The sequence below is a fragment of the Dermochelys coriacea genome, chromosome 5 (assembly GCF_009764565.3).
Source record: "Dermochelys coriacea isolate rDerCor1 chromosome 5, rDerCor1.pri.v4, whole genome shotgun sequence".
Classification (NCBI taxonomy): domain Eukaryota; kingdom Metazoa; phylum Chordata; order Testudines; family Dermochelyidae; genus Dermochelys; species Dermochelys coriacea.
The window spans coordinates 14,728,433-14,745,813 of record NC_050072.1 but is presented as its reverse complement, the minus strand read 5'-3'; the positions used below and the strand labels follow the sequence as shown (position 1 = coordinate 14,745,813).

The 17,381-nt window shown below is 45.9% G+C and overlaps 1 protein-coding gene across 1 annotated transcript in view; it reads left to right on the top strand.

Moving 5' to 3' along the window:
- Window positions 1–879: 879 nt before the first annotated feature.
- The window catches only part of ZBTB7C (zinc finger and BTB domain containing 7C), a 296,499-nt gene continuing 279,997 nt past the window's right edge, over window positions 880–17,381 (top strand). Inside the window, exon 1 of the mRNA XM_038402690.2 lies at window positions 880–1,266. The gene's annotated coding sequence lies outside the window, so the exon portion shown is untranslated. The remainder of the gene's footprint in view (window positions 1,267–17,381) is intronic.

Genomic DNA, 17,381 nt, shown 5'->3' with positions numbered 1-17,381 from the left:
GTGCAGATACCTGGGAGAGCCCCCCCAATCCCTGTTAGCAATTAGCTGTGCAGATACCTGGGAGAGCCCCCCCGCTGTTAGCAATTAGCTGTGCAGATACCTGGGAGAGCCCCCCAATCCCTGTTAGCAATTAGCTGTGCAGATACCTGGGAGAGCCCCCCCCAATCCCTGTTAGCAATTAGCTGTGCAGATACCTGGGAGAGCCCCCCCGCTGCTAGCAATTAGCTGTGCAGATACCTGGGAGAGCCCCCCCATGCCTGTTAGCAATTAGCTGTGCAGATACCTGGGAGAGCCCCCCCATGCCTGTTAGCAATTAGCTGTGCAGATACCTGGGACAGCCCCCCCAGCAATGCCCAGGACCCCCGCCTGCAATGCCTAAGGGAAACCCTGCGTGCCGCGCCTCCCGGGGAGTTCCTCGCGCCATGCCCAGAATTGAGGGAACCCCTGGCGTGCAGTGACTCAAAGGGACCCTCCTTTCTACGCAGCGCTTTCAAGAGATTCCCTTGTTCCCACCCACACACCCAAGCGCAGGGAAACCCCTGGGCGCTCCGGGACACCCCCGGGGCTCTTCTGTTTGTCGGCTACCTCGAGCCTGGGGTTCGCACGGGCTGGCCCATGTTCCCCCCCCCCCAACCCAAAAGGCAGAGCCCTGGGCAAACTTCTGTCTCCTCCGCGGGGCGGGAGCCCCCCAGAGCCCCCAGCCGGCAGCGTCCCCCACCCCCGGGGGCACGGCCTTGCCCTAGGTCGGCAGAGCTGCACCCCTTCCTCCATCCCCTGTGTGTGCCCCGCTCCGGCCAGCCCGGGGGTGGGGCACCGGCACAGGGGCGGGAAGGCAGGGAGCCTCCGCAGGGTCTAGCAAGGGGTGGACGGCGCCCCCCCCCCCGCAACAGTTTGCCTCTCAAGCCCTAGAGGGAAGAGCGTGCAGAGGCGACACGCCGAGTGCATGTGTGAACGGGGGGGGGGGGGGGGAGGGAGCAGGCTACAGACATCCGGGCCCTTTGCACATTCCAGTCCCACTGCCCTGTGCAGCCACCACCTCCGGGAGACGCTGCCAGCCGCCAGCAGAGCGAGCGCGGCCGGCCTCGAGCCCCGCGGTGCAGCAGCCCGGCCAGAGCCGCAGCTGGGGCCGGCTGCGCGGCGGGGAGACGCTGACAGCTGAGCCGCTGCCGCCTCCAGCAGACACCGACAGGCGCGGCAGCGGTGAGGCGGGGGCGCTGCGCCCGCAGCTGGGCGGCGGGCGGAGAGGAGCCTTCCTCCGCCACCCAGGTTGGTGCCCCGGCCGCGGCTCTGACCCGCCCTCGGGGCCGGCTCCGGTGCCCGCCGGAGGGCTGCTGCCAGGCTCGAGGGGTTCTGTCAGGTTGCTGGGGGAGGGCTCTGGGCTGGCATTAGTGGGCGAGAGGAACGGGGATGGCTGGGAGGCAGGATCTTGCAGCTGGAGGCAGGGGAAGGTTGTGTCTGCAAAGAGCGGGGGGGGGGGCGGGGGAAGCATTTGCAGAGCGATCAGACAGGTGGTTTTCTTGGGAAGTTTTGCTGTAGTTTGCGTGGAAACCATAGTTTCCATAAGTCTGCCTGGCATTTGGAGGCGATTTCCTGCCCTTCCCTATTGGAGTTTGTTTATTTACTGTGCCGGAGCCATGGAGCTGCCTGCAGCTGGGCAGTGTAACAACAGCTCCTTGGGATGGCTAGTGGAAAGGTGGGGATGAGGGGTGCTAGTGCTGAAGTAGTGAGAGGACAAAGCTTTCAGCACGTCCCTGGGGTCCAAGGCACCCAACAGGCTGTAAGAATTGCCAACTTGTTACATTTTACAGCAGCAGTTAGAATTTTATCCTTAATTGTTTTTAGTGCAGACTTTAGTGCAGGCTTACAAGAAGTGGAAGGTTGGACATATGACCAGGGAAGAGTATAAAAATATTGCTCGGGCATGTAGGAAAGATATCAGGAGGGCCAAATCGCACCTGGAGCTGCAGCTAGCAAGAGATGTCAAGAGTAACAAGAAGGGTTTCTTCAGGTATGTTGGCAACAAGAAGAAAGCCAAGGAAAGTGTGGGCCCCTTACTGAATGAGGGAGGCAAGCTAGTGACAGAGGATGTGGAAAAAGCTAATGTACTCAATGCTTTTTTTGCCTCTGTTTTCACTAACAAGGTCAGCTCCCAGACTGCTGTGCTGGGCAACACAAAATGGGGAAGAGATGGCCAGCCCTCTGTAGAGATAGAGGTGGTTAGGGACTATTTAGAAAAGCTGGACGTGCACAAGTCCATGGGGCCGGACGAATTGCATCCGAGAGTGCTGAAGGAATTGGCGGCTGTGATTGCAGAGCCCTTGGCCATTATCTTTGAAAACTCGTGGCGAACGGGGGAAGTCCCGGATGACTGGAAAAAGGCTAATGTAGTGCCCATCTTTAAAAAAGGGAAGAAGGAGGATCCTGGGAACTACAGGCCGGTCAGCCTCACCTCAGTCCCTGGAAAAATCATGGAGCAGGTCCTCAAAGAATCAATCCTGAAGCACTTAGAGGAGAGGAAAGTGATCAGGAACAGTCAGCATGGATTCACCAAGGGAAGGTCATGCCTGACTAATCTAATCGCCTTTTATGATGAGATTACTGGTTCTGTGGATGAAGGGAAAGCAGTGGATGTATTGTTTCTTGACTTTAGCAAAGCTTTTGACACGGTCTCCCACAGCATTCTTGTCAGCAAGTTAAGGAAGTATGGGCTGGATGAATGCACTATAAGGTGGGTAGAAAGCTGGCTAGATTGTCGGGCTCAACGGGTAGTGATCAATGGCTCCATGTCTAGTTGGCAGCCGGTGTCAAGTGGAGTGCCCCAGGGGTCGGTCCTGGGGCCCGTTTTGTTCAATATCTTCATAAATGATCTGGAGGATGGTGTGGATTGCACTCTCAGCAAATTTGCGGATGATACTAAACTGGGAGGAGTGGTAGATACGCTGGAGGGGAGGGATAGGATACAGAAGGACCTAGACAAATTGGAGGATTGGGCCAAAAGAAATCTAATGAGGTTCAATAAGGATAAGTGCAGGGTCCTGCACTTAGGATGGAAGAATCCAATGCACCGCTACAGACTAGGGACCGAATGGCTCGGCAGCAGTTCTGCGGAAAAGGACCTAGGGGTGACAGTGGACGAGAAGCTGGATATGAGTCAGCAGTGTGCCCTTGTTGCCAAGAAGGCCAATGGCATTTTGGGATGTATAAGTAGGGGCATAGCGAGCAGATCGAGGGACGTGATCGTTCCCCTCTATTCGACACTGGTGAGGCCTCATCTGGAGTACTGTGTCCAGTTTTGGGCCCCACACTACAGGAAGGATGTGGATAAATTGGAAAGAGTACAACGAAGGGCAACGAAAATGATTAGGGGTCTAGAGCACATGACTTATGAGGAGAGGCTGAGGGAGCTGGGATTGTTTAGTCTGCAGAAGAGAAGAATGAGGGGGGATTTGATAGCTGCTTTCAACTACCTGAAAGGGGGTTTCAAAGAGGATGGCTCTAGACTGTTCTCAATGGTAGCAGATGACAGAACGAGGAGTAATGGTCTCAAGTTGCAATGGGGGAGGTTTAGATTGGATATTAGGAAAAACTTTTTCACTAAGAGGGTGGTGAAACACTGGAATGCGTTACCTAGGGAGGTGGTAGAATCTCCTTCCTTAGAGGTTTTTAAGGTCAGGCTTGACAAAGCCCTGGCTGGGATGATTTAACTGGGACTTGGTCCTGCTTTGAGCAGGGGGTTGGACTAGATGACCTTCTGGGGTCCCTTCCAACCCTGATATTCTATGATTCTATGATTCTATGATTCTAGATGGGCAAAAGATGTAGAGTGTCTGGTTTGCTAACATGAAAGAGAAAAAGTAAAGAACTAAGAAATTGCTTTAACAAGTCTCTCTTGGCTTAAAAATCACGTACTAAAACCAAAGCCCAAATCTCTTTACCTACGTTGTTAATAACACCGTCAATTTTAAAATTTTAAATGGATGTTAATTTTGTAGGCAGCTTTACTTTTAGGATCTTATGTTCTAGCACAATGCTGTATGTGTTGGTAGCAAACATTGGGCAGGGAGCGTGTATGTGTTTAAACCCTATTTATAATGGTGTCTAAAAAAGAACGAAAACATTTCTGTTGCTCTTAGTTTCTGTAAATTCTTGTTTTTACAAAATCTAAATTTTCAGCCAGATTTGACCCCAAGATTTACTGTACCTTTAAGCATCCGGAATGTTCATGCCACAATTAGGAATGAAATGGAAAGATAAGTATATCCTTTCACTGATTTGCTCCATAACTTGATGTAAATAGTTAAAAGAAATCCATCAAAACTCTGCTAATGCAATGTGTTTTTGTACTTATAACAAATGGAGGAACAGTCTCTGACTGTAAATTTGTATCCAGGAGGGAAAGGCTGGGCTTGTGGTTAAGGCACTGAATGTGACTCAGGAGACTTGGATTGAACTCTCAGCTCTTCCTGTGTGACCTTGGACTTGCTTCATTTTCTGTGCCTCAGTTCCTTCTCTGAAAATGGGTTTAATAATATTTCCTTACCTTGTGGGCATGCTGCAAGGATAAATCTATTAATATTTGTGAGTGCACTCAAGATATTCTGGTGAGGGACCTGTGTAAGTAGATATAACTTGCATTTCCCTCTTGTTTATAATCTAATGGGATAAGTGAGCATCATCAAATGGAAATCCTCCTAGGGGACTGTAGGAGACCATTGAAGTCTGTAAATTCTTGTTTTGTTTGGGCCTGAACTTGCAGTCATTGCACATGGAGGTTAAGGACTGCTGGGTCAGTGATGAGAGCTGCCTTGAGACCTTCTGGAACAGAACTTTATATCGGGGGGGGGGGGGGAACTGAACACCTAGACTTCACTAGTTACTCCCAAGCAAAGCCCCTTAGAAGGAAGTCTTGCTGTTTCAGTATTCCAAAAGGGATTAAGGAATGTGTCAGCCTTGTGGATTAGTTTATTGTTGGCACAGATGTTAAATTCAAGGATTTGGACACCTTTCTGGATTCCTTTTTTTGCAATAGTTTAGAAGCTTGCAGATGAAAAAGATGGGGCTACCCTTTCACAGGGCTATTGTGGCTTTATCTTATGTTGTAGCTAACAGCATAAAAAGATTAATGAATAAAGATCCAACACTTAAGTAAAACAACAGGAAGCATTATTCTCACCTGAAGATTCTCTGCTACTTTACAACAACCTACATTGCAGACCCTGAATCACAGATAGCTGAGAAGGCAGAGAACTCTTAGTTATGTTGTCCATTTCCCAGCTAGCTGAAAACTTGTTACACCTTGCAGTATTCTTGAGTATTCTCCCTGAGATTCAGGCAGCAAGTACACAAGCCAAAGACTAGATTGAAGCTGACGAGGTAGAAGGTGCACATATTTAACAGTGCAGATAACTAACCATTGGAACAGGTTGCCAAGGACTGTGGTGTATTCTCGGTTTCTTGGAATCTTTAAATCAAGACTGGAAGTCTTTCTGAAAGATAGACTCTAGTTCAGTCAGAACTTATTGGCTAGATGCATAACACAAGCTATGGAATTTCATCCAGTGATTCCTGCAAGAGGTCGGACTAGATGATCGTAATGGCTTTAAAATCTATTATTCCTCCCTACCTTGATGACCCAATTTGCTGTCTTTATTGAGACAACACTCCTGCTGAAGTTGCTGGTAACAGTATTTAATTTAATAGCGCTTACACTCAAGCAAATATCACGTTGAATGAGAACGTCTGTATCAGTTAATATAGCCTGCCATAGAGCAGCTTATAACTTACAAGATGTTCTTTTACTACTTGTAAATGACACTGTCTTCCTATTTTATGCCCTCCAATTTTGTGTTTATGGGGAGGTAGCTCTGCTGCAGCAGATTGCTGCAATGAATTATCTGTCACATCTCCTTTGCTCATCCTCTCAGCACTAATTTCACAAACTCGCTTTACAATGGAGGGGGCCCAATCCTTTTCTCATTGAAACCCACTGCAGGACTCCCTTTGACTTCAATGGGAACAGGATGGGAACCCTGTTTTGTGTACTAGCTTTTCAAATTCATTGCAGGCCAGACGCTTCCTTCTGGTTGTGGGAATGGAGGGGAGGCTGAAGCCATGGGTCTCAGTTGGGAGGCAGAGGGAGGGAGCGAAAGCTGCAGGGTATTCCCCTCTGTGTAAGGATAAGCCTTGTCTGTGGGAGCTCATGGGGCTTCAGCCAAATGGGTAAGGTGGCGACTGGCTGGAGCAAAAAGGGGTAGAGGAGCAGCTGGACTCCACTGTATTCTTCTCCCCCTTCAAGCCCATAGGTCAAGCCTGTGCCCGCTACTCCTCTGTGCATGTACAAATGCAGTGGCTCCCCTCAGCTCTTCATGGACGCAATGACTCCTTGCTTCCACAGTATCTTCTACAATGGACTGTCCCTGGAGCTCATGGGGAAGTAGGGGAGGTCCCATTGGGCCAAAGTCCGCACCTACTTTACCCATAATGTCTAATGGAATGTGGACCCAGACTGGGGTGGGGATACAGCTGTGGCTCATGAAATGGCAGGACCTGCATACAAACTTATTAGTTGACTCTTGTCCTGTAATTGGATCCATATGTGTGGAATGGTCAATGGAGCTCAGCATTTGGGCTCAGCATGGCCCTCCTGTGTAGCTCTGATGGCTGGATTGCAAACTTTCATGGTCAATTCTTGGGGGCAGAGACGGTGGGTGAAATCCTGGCTCCGCTGCAGCCAATGGGAGCTTTGCTACTGACTTCAGTGAGGCCAGGATTTCACTCCTTAACTTAGTATTGTGTATATATACAGCACCTAGCACTGTGGGGCTCTGAATGGAATCTTTGGGCACTACTGAATTTCCAGTACTACTAATATTACTAAAAAGTGGAAAAGATTGGCTGAGAAGCGGAGTGGGGAAAAGACTGGACTCCTGCTGGACAGCGAATACATTGCTCTACTCTACCATGGAAAGGGGAGGGGAACTTGGTGGGTAGTTTTCAGTGCTGATGATGGAGGGACCTTGCCTTTGACAGGTCTGTTAGCGTTCGCAATTATCAGGATGTACAAGCAGTGGTTAAAGTAGATTGGAACAGGAGGGGGAGCTCTCAGGGCATCAGTCAGGGAGGTTGGGGAGCTGGGAGGAAGCACTGCTTACACAAGCCTGATGTAGCTCCCTCTGCTTTTAGCAAAGGAGGGGCAGCTGTGCTCCTCTCCCTCCCCCACCTGATTCCCCTTACTTTAACCTTCTGTATACTGGGAAATATTAGTCATTATCTTTGACTTTATTATTAAGCCTTAAGATGCAGGGTTTTTTTTTTAAATCTAAATATTGCAGGCTATACTATGCCATTGATTTTTTTTTAAGTCAAACTCCCCACTGAAATCATTAAAGCTTAAAAATTGATGGTACAATATGGCCTTTTATTAGCAACATAACTTTCTTTTTTAATCAACACGAAAGGGCAGAGTCTAAGCTCAGATTTGTGTTCCACATCTCTGCAACACTCAGACAATGCCCTCTCCTCTGCAGAGCAGTTCCATAGCTGTCAATGCAGCTTTACAAGGCTATTCTTTAGGAAAACATAAAGAAGAGAATCAATGTCTGTGAGGTCCCCTTTTCTATTCTTCTCTTCCAAGACCTTAAAATGTGGTGAATGGTTCTATGTGTTGTTTTAAAATGAAAATAGGTGAACATTGACTTTAGTGGTCTATTATTTGTTATGTCTCTCGCTGCTCATGCAGAGACAGAGTTTCTGGTAGGAATGAACTTGCTATTTTAGTAACTGTGGCATTTTCCTCAAGGGAATCCCCCAGGGTGGCCATTATGGTATGGTACTGTAGCTCAGTAAAAAGATGGATTAGCTGGATGGATGTCCTCAGACATGATTCTTTCCAAATGGCAGGTTTCAGCTATTTATGCCTGTACCTGTTATAATACTTAGCACTTATAGAGTGCTTTGCATGTTCAAAACCTTGCACATTCACTAGTTAATACACACAAATACCCTCTGAGAGGTAGGTATATATTAGTGTCCCTTCTCAGCTGGAATTATCAAGGTCCAGTGTTGCCAACTGTTGTGATTTTATTGAGTCTTGTGATATAGTTGATTTATTTAAAGCCCCCACTCTTGGAGTCTGGTGAGCACATCAGAATCGCAGCTTTTATTGTTTTCTAAAAATGAGTGTCTAACCACAGAAAAGCTTGCAAATATGACGTGAGTGAACCCCAAAGACTCAGAAGCCGGAAGACAAATAAAAAGAGCCCAAAATGTATTTTTTTCAAGTCTCATGATTTCTGAGATGGGGAGATTGCAATCCTGAGGGTCACATAGCTATTCAGTGCCAGAGTGGGGATTAGAAATCATGAAGACCAGGTACTAACTTGCTGCGTGGCTTTGGCCAAGTCATTGCTGCTCGCTGCCTCAGTTTCCCCAGCTGTATAAAGTGTGTGTTATATATAAAATTGGGTTTCTAGCTCTCTCTGCTATAGTTATGTGAGTGCTGCACAGTTTCCTTCCCCTACCACCTGAACTGGCTCCTGCACTCCACTGTTTTCAGGGCTCCTATTCTTCTGCTGGGCAGGGTGTGGTATATCTCCACCCTGAAATGCCATCCTGCTTCCTGCTCTCCCATAGCGGGAGCAAGAAAATCCACCCCTGAGGTGACTGATGCAGCCATTCTTTCAAAGCAGCTGGAATTGCAAGAAGGATTTGTGCTCTCCACTTGAATAGCAGCACTGGTTTCAGGCCTAACCTGCAGCTGGGGAAAATGCTGCCCCCTTCCAGTGGATAGTGGATGTGCTGTTCGCCTAGTCATCCTGTAGGATATACCCTGGGAATCGTGGGCTGTTTGGAACTGATATTCAATGTTAGGACCTGATTATGCTCAGGACTCTTAACTCCCTCTGATGTTGGCGGGAGGGGAGAGTTCTCAGTGCTTCTTAAGATTCGGGCCTTGGTTTGCGGTCTTGACTGTCAATTCCTGTCACTTTATTAGTGATTATTATTAATTATGCAGTGACTTGTGAGCTGGAGGCCAGCTTGGCTCCTGGTGCCGCTTAAAGCAGAGGTGACTTAAGGAGAATGTGGACTCAGTTGTGCAAACCTCGCTTACTGCTGGGAGTAACCCTTATTCATAGGAGTGGTCTGCCACTGCCTTCAATGGAACTATTTGGGAGAATGTGTGTTTTTCACGAGGCTACGGCTTGTAGGATTGGGCCCTGTGTGAGAAATTCCTCCTTCAGAATGGAGGAATGCACGCAGTATAAAATCTGGGGACTATTTCACTGCCGATAGTCACATGCCCCTACAATCTGTAACTATTACAGAATACATCCAGACTGGGAATAAGGCATAAGTGTTTAACAATGAGAATAATTAACCACTGGAATAACTTAACAAGGGCTGTGATGGATTCTCTGTCGCTGGCAATTTTAAAATCAAGATTCGAAAAGGTCTGCTCTAGTTCAAACAGGAATTGTTTTGGGGGAGGTCTCTCGCCTGTGTTACGCAGGAGGTCAGACTAGATGATCACACGGGTCCCTTCTGACCTTGGAATCTGAATCACACTCTGTTACTGAAAATTGCAAAGCCATAAAGCAAGAATGGGGCTTGCATAAGCCAGGCTGTCTGGAAAACTAATGAAAAGTGTGGTGATGGCTTACTCAGAGTGACTTCTCTTATCTCTGTGATAGGTAAATCTCCTAATAATGTTACTTCACTTTTTACAAACAAGAAGAAATAAAAGTAAAGACGCTGGAGGTGTAGAGTTTTTATCATCATGTTTTTAGGACTGTTATTTCCATACCTGATTATGCAAATGTGTGAGTAACTTTACTCTGGTGAATAAAGGCATGTGTGTGTTTGCAGGCTTGGGCCTGTAATCAGTATGGGGAGAGGTCAGTAAGTATGTAAATGACTAAGGAGCACAGGACAATGGGAGTTGGGCACCTAAATCACTTCTGAACATCGCACCTCTTTGATTTTGATCCTTGAAATTATATATCAAAGCAGGATGAGATTTTTCATAAGTGTCTGCAGGAGTCAGACGCACCAGGCCATTGACTTTGAATGGGCGTTGGGCACCTAACTTCCTTAGGTGGTCATGGAAGTCTGATCCTATTATAAGGAAAAGGCAGAATGAATTCTCCAATGACTTATTGCTCACCTGTACCCTGAAGATTACGTGGTTTACTGCCCACTCTTCAGTTGCTTGCTGGAAATAAAGTTTCTTACCCCCAGTTAGAGTAAGCCAGAGATTTCACGTTTCTTGGTCAAAATCTGCTGATGAAGAAACTTTTGAAGACAAAGTGAAACTGAGGATTTTAGAAACGAGGCCGAGGAACATAAATATCACTTTCAGCTACTTTTAAAACTTCAACGCCCACATTTGCAAACATGGGTGCTTACAGTTAGGCACCTAAATCCAGATTCAGGCTTCTACATGAAAGTGGCCTGATTTCTTTTCATAGGTGCTAAGTACCCCCAGCTCCTAAGGGTCTCAGTGAGAACTGTGGGTGCTCACACCTTTGAAGATGAGGTCATTTATATTTAGGTGCCTGCACGTGGCTTTAGAAGCCTAAAGTTAAGCACTAAGTTTGGAAAATTTTGTCTAGTGTATCCTCGTTTACTGCCAGACCTTAACCACATTTGTAGTGCTGCCATTCTCCATCACCTGTCATTTAGATGAGGTTCACTGGAACAGACATTTAGTGACAGAACATGTGCATTCAACTAGAAGTACCTACTATCATTGTTTTATTCTGTGTTTGTACAGCGCCTAGCACAACTGGATCCTGCTCTGTGACTGGGGCTCCTAGGTGCTCGAGTAATACAATAATAATAATAATAATTAATACTTTATTGCAGTAAAATGGAGAGTTCTTCTTACTAGCTTATCTCACATGGGTGCTGTGAACCTTAATTAGTCTTAGAAAATATTTGGGATGATCAGATATACCATGCTACATACATACAAAATATTAAAGTTATTGGTTTTAAAAAATATCCAGGAAGACAGCAAAGCTCTTTAAAGGCCAGATCCAAGACCCGTTGAAATCAGTGGAAGGATACCTGTTGCCTTGGGTAGGTGTTGGATCACGTCCTAGGAGTACATTTACACTGCAAAAAACAAACAAAAAACAAACCCCTCTCCCCCCCATAGCAGCGAGTCTCAGAGCCTGGTCTGCAGACTTGGGCTCACAGGGTTTGCGCTATGGCGCTAAAAACAGCAGTATAGATGTTCCTGTTCAGGCTGGAACACGGGCTCGGAAGCAGGGTGGGTCTCAGATCCTGAGCTCTAGACAGAGAGGGAATCTCTACACTGCTATTTTTAGCAGTGTAGCGTGAGCCTCGGTCTCTAGACCCAGGCCCTGAGACTCGCTCCCACAGATTTTGTTGGGTTTTTCTGTTTTTGTTTTTGCAGTGTAGATGTACCATAAGTGTGTTACCTTACACGTAAGGGCAATAGTCTATGTTAATTCTCAGGCTACCATTTCAGGTAATGGAAAGGAGGAAAACCCCATAATCATTAGAATAGGGAAGTTACAGGATTATGGACTGTCATGTGTGATTATGTGACAGAGTGCTGGGCGGCAAAAGTACCTGAGCTAGTACTCTGGTTACTGTAGCTCGAATTCATTACACCAGAGCAGACCTCATTTAGAAGAGCCGTGCCTAACTGATAGGCTGAGGAGTACTAAAGAGGCTAATTAGACATTTAGGGGATGATACAAAAGGCACAGGAAGGAAATGGGATGGGAGGAAATTGGGAGATTGCTCTTCCCTGCTTGCTTCAGGAGCGGAGGACTCCCTAGGACTGTAGGTGTAAGGCTAAAGAGCGTACAAGAGTGGTCGAAACCAATATTGTAAATAAACTGCATGGGGTGTTTTACCAGCAAAAAGGTCGCTGAGCTATTTGTGAACTTGAGCAGAAGCAGGAGCAAGCAGGCCCTGCCACATGCTGATATAATGCATTGTTTGTTTTTTCATTGATTTGTTTTAAATTAAATCATACTAACTCTCCGAACAAAATAAAGAATAGGCCTTAGCCTGCATTCTTTCCATGCATGCCACTCCCACTGAAGGCAATGGGAATTCAGCATGCTTTTGGACAACAAGATCTAGATGGCGTATTTCAGTGCTTTGTACTTCTATAGTGCTTCCTATCTGAGAATCTCAAAGTGTTTTGCAAGCATTGCTGTGGTGCCAGATCTCCTGATTTATCCTGAGTGTTGCAACATTTGATCGTTTTCTTGAGGCTCCAGCTCCTGGAGTCATGAGAATATGAGAATTTCAGCTTTCATTTTTAAAAAATGTTGTGGCCCTCATGGCTGTAGCGAAAATCTTGAAAATATGATCACAGTGTATCTCAAAGGTATAAAAAACAGAAGGTGGAAAGAACCTAACATATACTATTAACATTTTTTTAAGCCAATTTCATGATTTTTGAATGTTTGAGTTTAGCAATACTGCATTAGTAAAGCCTTGTCATAACTCTTTCAGGCACTATTGTAGCCATTTTACAGATTGGGAAGACTTGAGTACAATGGTGTTAAAAGGGCTTGATTCTGTGAGGCGCTAAGCGTCCTCAACACCTCACTTAGACTCAGGCACTAAGATTTTCAACACTTGGTACCTCAATCCAAATTTAGGCAACTAAACACAAGTGGCCTGAGTTTCAAAGTACTGAAATCAGTGGGAGCAGATGAGTGCTGAGCACTTTGGAAAGTCAGACCACTTAAGTTTAGATGCCAGCATACGGATGTAGGAGCCTAACTTCTGGCTCGTGTTTTTAAAAATCTTAGTCAAAGTCACTTGCCCCAGGCAATTCAGGGAGGCTGTGGAAGAGCTAGGAATGGAAACCAGACTATATGATACCCCAGACTGTGTTGTTACCACAAGACCACTCTTTCCCTCTCAGGGCTTGTCTACACTTAAAATGATACAGCTGTGCTGCTGTAGCTCTTCAGTCTAGATACTGCCTATGCCAGTGTGTGTGTGTGTGTGGGTGGATGGGTGGGTGGGCGGGGGGAGGTTTCGCCCATCGCTGTAAGTAATCCACCTCCCCAAAAGGCGGTATCTAGTTTGATGGAAGAATTCTTCTACATTAATTCGGCTTAACTGTGCTGCTCAGAGGTGTGGATTTTTGGCACCCCACAGTGACGTTGCTTTGCCGACCTAATGCTTTAATGTGGAGTAGGCCTGAGTGAGGAATTTCTGTCCTCCTCTCCCATAAGCATGGACAAAGAACAACCCCAAGCTTAAACAATTTTCTCCAGGCAAGATTCTCGTAAGCTATTATTTTGGGTACATTGTTTGTTTGTTTGTTTTTTTGTTTTTCAAACAAGATAAGTTTTCATTGTGTTTGAAAAGCTCTGGGGTTTCCTTCCCCCCCCTCCATCCTGGATAGACTTTTATAGACTCTGGCTATAAAAAGGGGGAGGCTCCATCCAGGAAGTATTAGAATATAAAAGGAAATATTTCAGTTCTGTAATGAATGAAGCTTGGCAAGTCCAGAGAGGATGTGGAGAGAAAGGGGGGGGGAAAAAAGTGGCAGGTGTGTTTAGAGGGAAGGGTGTGCCATCAAATATATTTTAAGCTCTGGAAGTTGTGCCACTCATTTTACTGCACTCTGGAGAAAAGAGATTTGGTTGCTTTTTTTTAAATCTCCTAGTGACACACTTTAAGAAACAACACTAGCCGTTCTTTTAACTTGTTTCAACTCATCAAATGAATCAGAGCTTCAGTTATCTCTTGTGCTTTTCAAGGGAGATGCCCAAAGTTTATTTAACAAAGAGCTCTTGCCTTACAAAACACAAGTTTGCATTTTTGTAAGAAATAGCGTTTGGGGGAAATATTCTACCCATAAGGCTGCCCGCTTCCTCTGTTGGATCCCGAGGGAGTGGCTACAAAGGACCTGGGTTACAAAGGAAGGCTTCCAAGAGCAAGATGAAATGAGCAGCTCATCCAGACGGGGGGAGGATTGGTGTTAGGGCACTGCTCCTGTTGAAGCTGATGAGAAAACTCGTAGGGAGCAGGATTGGGCCCTAAGGTTTTTGTCAAAGAAAAACTGTATGAGGGAAGCCAAATGGAGATTAGGATGCTCAGCACCTTGCAGGACCAGGCCCAAAGATGTAGGGAACCAGCTGCTTGTTCTTACCTTCAAGTAGGAGAATCGCTTTCTGGTGTTTAACTCTTTGATGTTCAGAATACTGCAGTGAGGCACTTGCATGGGCTGATGGCATATGATCATCCACACAGGCTAAACCCAAACTAGGGGGACGGGGCAGAGGAGGAGATGTGGCTAATGTGGGAAATATGCAGGATGTTGGGGAGAGATTCTGTAGTGTGCAAAGAACAATTATCCTAACAAGTGCATAGCTGAAGAGCCTCTTTTTCCGTGACTGGGTTTGCAGAGCACCGCTGATGCTGTTGTACAGGTGAGTCGCATCATACACGCATTTAACTTAAACGAATTCAACTATACATGCTTGGCAAAAAAAAAAAAAAAAAAAAGGAAAAATAACAAGATACCTGTAAATAGTGCGGGCGATTCCGCCCACCATTCCACTCAATGAGCGTATGCCCCAGAGTGAGCGTGAAATGGGAGACGTGAATCTGGTGTTCCCTCAGTCGGTCTCAGTTCCCATGTGCCTCTCATAGTGTGAGCATCTCGCCGCGTTGATTGTGATTCTAGTGTTTAAAGATACTGTACATATTTTTCATACAACTTGGCCCCTAAATGCAAGCCAACTACTTCAACTGGTGCTCAACTGAAGAAACAGGGATCTGTTCCAGTGCTGGAGGAAAAACTGGCTGTGCTGGACTTATTGAGAGACGCTATGTTGGTCTCCAATGTGGCGCATAAATATGGCCGCAATGAATCTGGCGTTTGTGCCATCAAGATTCGAGAGAGAGAAATTCGTCAAGCTGTGGCATCAAGTGCTCCAATAACTGCTAAGGTGGCAAGCCAGATGCATGATAAGACTTTAGTGAAGACTGAAAAGGCATTAAACTTATGGCTGGAAGACATGAACCGTAAACGTGTGCCTATCAATGGCAACACGTTGCGAGAAAAGGCTCTTGGCCTCTATGCGCTGTTAAAACCTCCTGCCGAAGAGGGACAGCCTTCTGATGAGAAGGAATTCAGTCAGCCAAGGTTGGCTTAACAGTTTTAGGAACCGCTTCAACCTCAAAATGTGCAGACTACTGGTGAAGCTGCATCTGCCAATGAAGAGGCAGCAAAAGCCTACCCCGAACAATTAAAGAAAATCATAGAAGAAAAGGGCTATCTTCCAGAACAAGTTTTTAATGCTGACGAGACTGGGCTCTTCTGGAAAAAATGCCCACCGCACTTGCACTTTGAAATCAGAAAGACAAGCCCCTGGCTTCAAAGTAGCTAAAGACCATGTGACTGTGGTGTTTGGTGGCAATGTGGCTGGGCATTTAATAAAGCTGGGCTTGCTCTACAGAGCTGCAAATCCCCGTGCCCTAAAAGGCAAGAACAAAAATCTCCTGCCTGTGTTCTGGCAATCAAAAAGGCTTGGGTGATGGCAGCATTATTTCTGGATTGGTTCCACAGGTGTTTCATTCCAGAGGTTAAGTGGTACCTCGAAGAGAAAGGACTTGACTTTAAAGTGTTGCTGATCATAGACAATGCTCCTGGCCACCCTGCAGCACTCCTGTTTGCGCATAATGATGTTGAAGTCGTCTTCCCCCGCCCCCCAATACCACCTCTATCCTCCAACCTCTCGACCAAGGTGTGATTCGCTGTTTCAAGGCCACGTACACGAGGCTTACGTTCTCACGGATACGTAGCGCTATGGATGCTGATCCCAATCTTAATGTGATGGAGTGTTGGAAGTCCTTCAACATTGCCAATTGCATCACTTATATTAAACAGGCAATGGATGCAATCAAGCCTGAAACAGTCAATGCATGTTGGTGAAACTGATGGAAAGAATGTGTGAATGATTTTAAGGGTTTCCCGACCATTGAAAAAGAAGTGAAACGCATTGTTCAGGTGGCCAGGCAAGTGTGTGGTGATGGCTTTGTCAACATCCTTGAGGAAGAAATTGAAGAATTAATTGAGAGCTATAGAGAAACAATGACTAATGAAGAGTTAGAGGAACTGATAAAATCGTCTACAGAAGACGAAGATGACGACGACAAACAGGAAGAACCAGCAAGTTGGAATCTTCATAAATTTGCTGAAGTGTTCCAAGCAGCAAAACATTTGAATGATTTAATTTCTGAATATGATCCTTCTGTGGAACGAAGCCTCAAAATCACGCATAGTATTAAGGACGATTTGAGACCGTATCAAGAAATGTTTGAGCAGCTCAAGAGACAACAGCGACAGTTGCCGATCACCATGTTTTTCAAGGAAAAACAACCAGCAGCAGATGAGCCTACGCAATCAACTTCTTGAGCTGAACCAGAGCCAACCACTTCGTCTACAACTCGCTCTCTGTCACTTCCATCTCCTGGATCGACGTCAAGCCCTGACGACCCCCTGTAATTAAAAATACAGTACTGTAAAATTTATATTTTGCATATGTACTCTTTATTGTATACATTATACATGCATACATATTACTGTACAGGGTTATATACACAAAACCATGAACAGTATACTGTACTTTATGGGCGATTTAAGGGATTTTCAAGGGTAATTTTGACTGTACGCGATTTTTGCCTTACGTGCTGACTTTAGAACCTAACCCCCGCATAAGATGCGACTCTGCTGTATTGTTTGTGTCATAATGCTGGTGCTGTCGTAACATAGACTCATGTGTTGATGCAATAACACAGTACAGATATCCCAATCTGACAGGACTTTTGGGCGTTCTGACTTTCTAGTCTCTCTACCTGAAATATGGACTCCATGCCAGTCACATGTGGAAGGACAGTCTTATGGTTAATGTATCGGACTGGTACTCAGGAGCTCTCGGTTCAGTTTCTGGCTCTGCCATAGCCTTTCTATGCAACATTGGGCGAGTCGTCTTTTCTCTGGGCTCAATTCTCCATCTGTAAAATAGAGATAATCATACTTTTTTTTTTGTCTTCTCTAATTACATTGCAAGTTCTTCAGAGCAGGGACTGTCTCTTACTGTTTGTGGGGATGGTGGCCTCAATTTTGATTGGCACCTCAAGGAGCTATTGTAATACAAATAAAAAATAAAGTAGCATTCAAAAGAGCAATGGGTTGAAGATCTTACATTTACAGAGGGCCTTTCATCAGAAATGATGCCAAAGTGTTCACATAGGCATGAAATGCTGCTGCCAGCGCTGAAATGTAGCCATCTCTGGGGTGGAGGGCAGCAGCTACCTAACACAACTACACAACGGTATAGGACCTAGAGTATAGAACACTGCATCTGCTT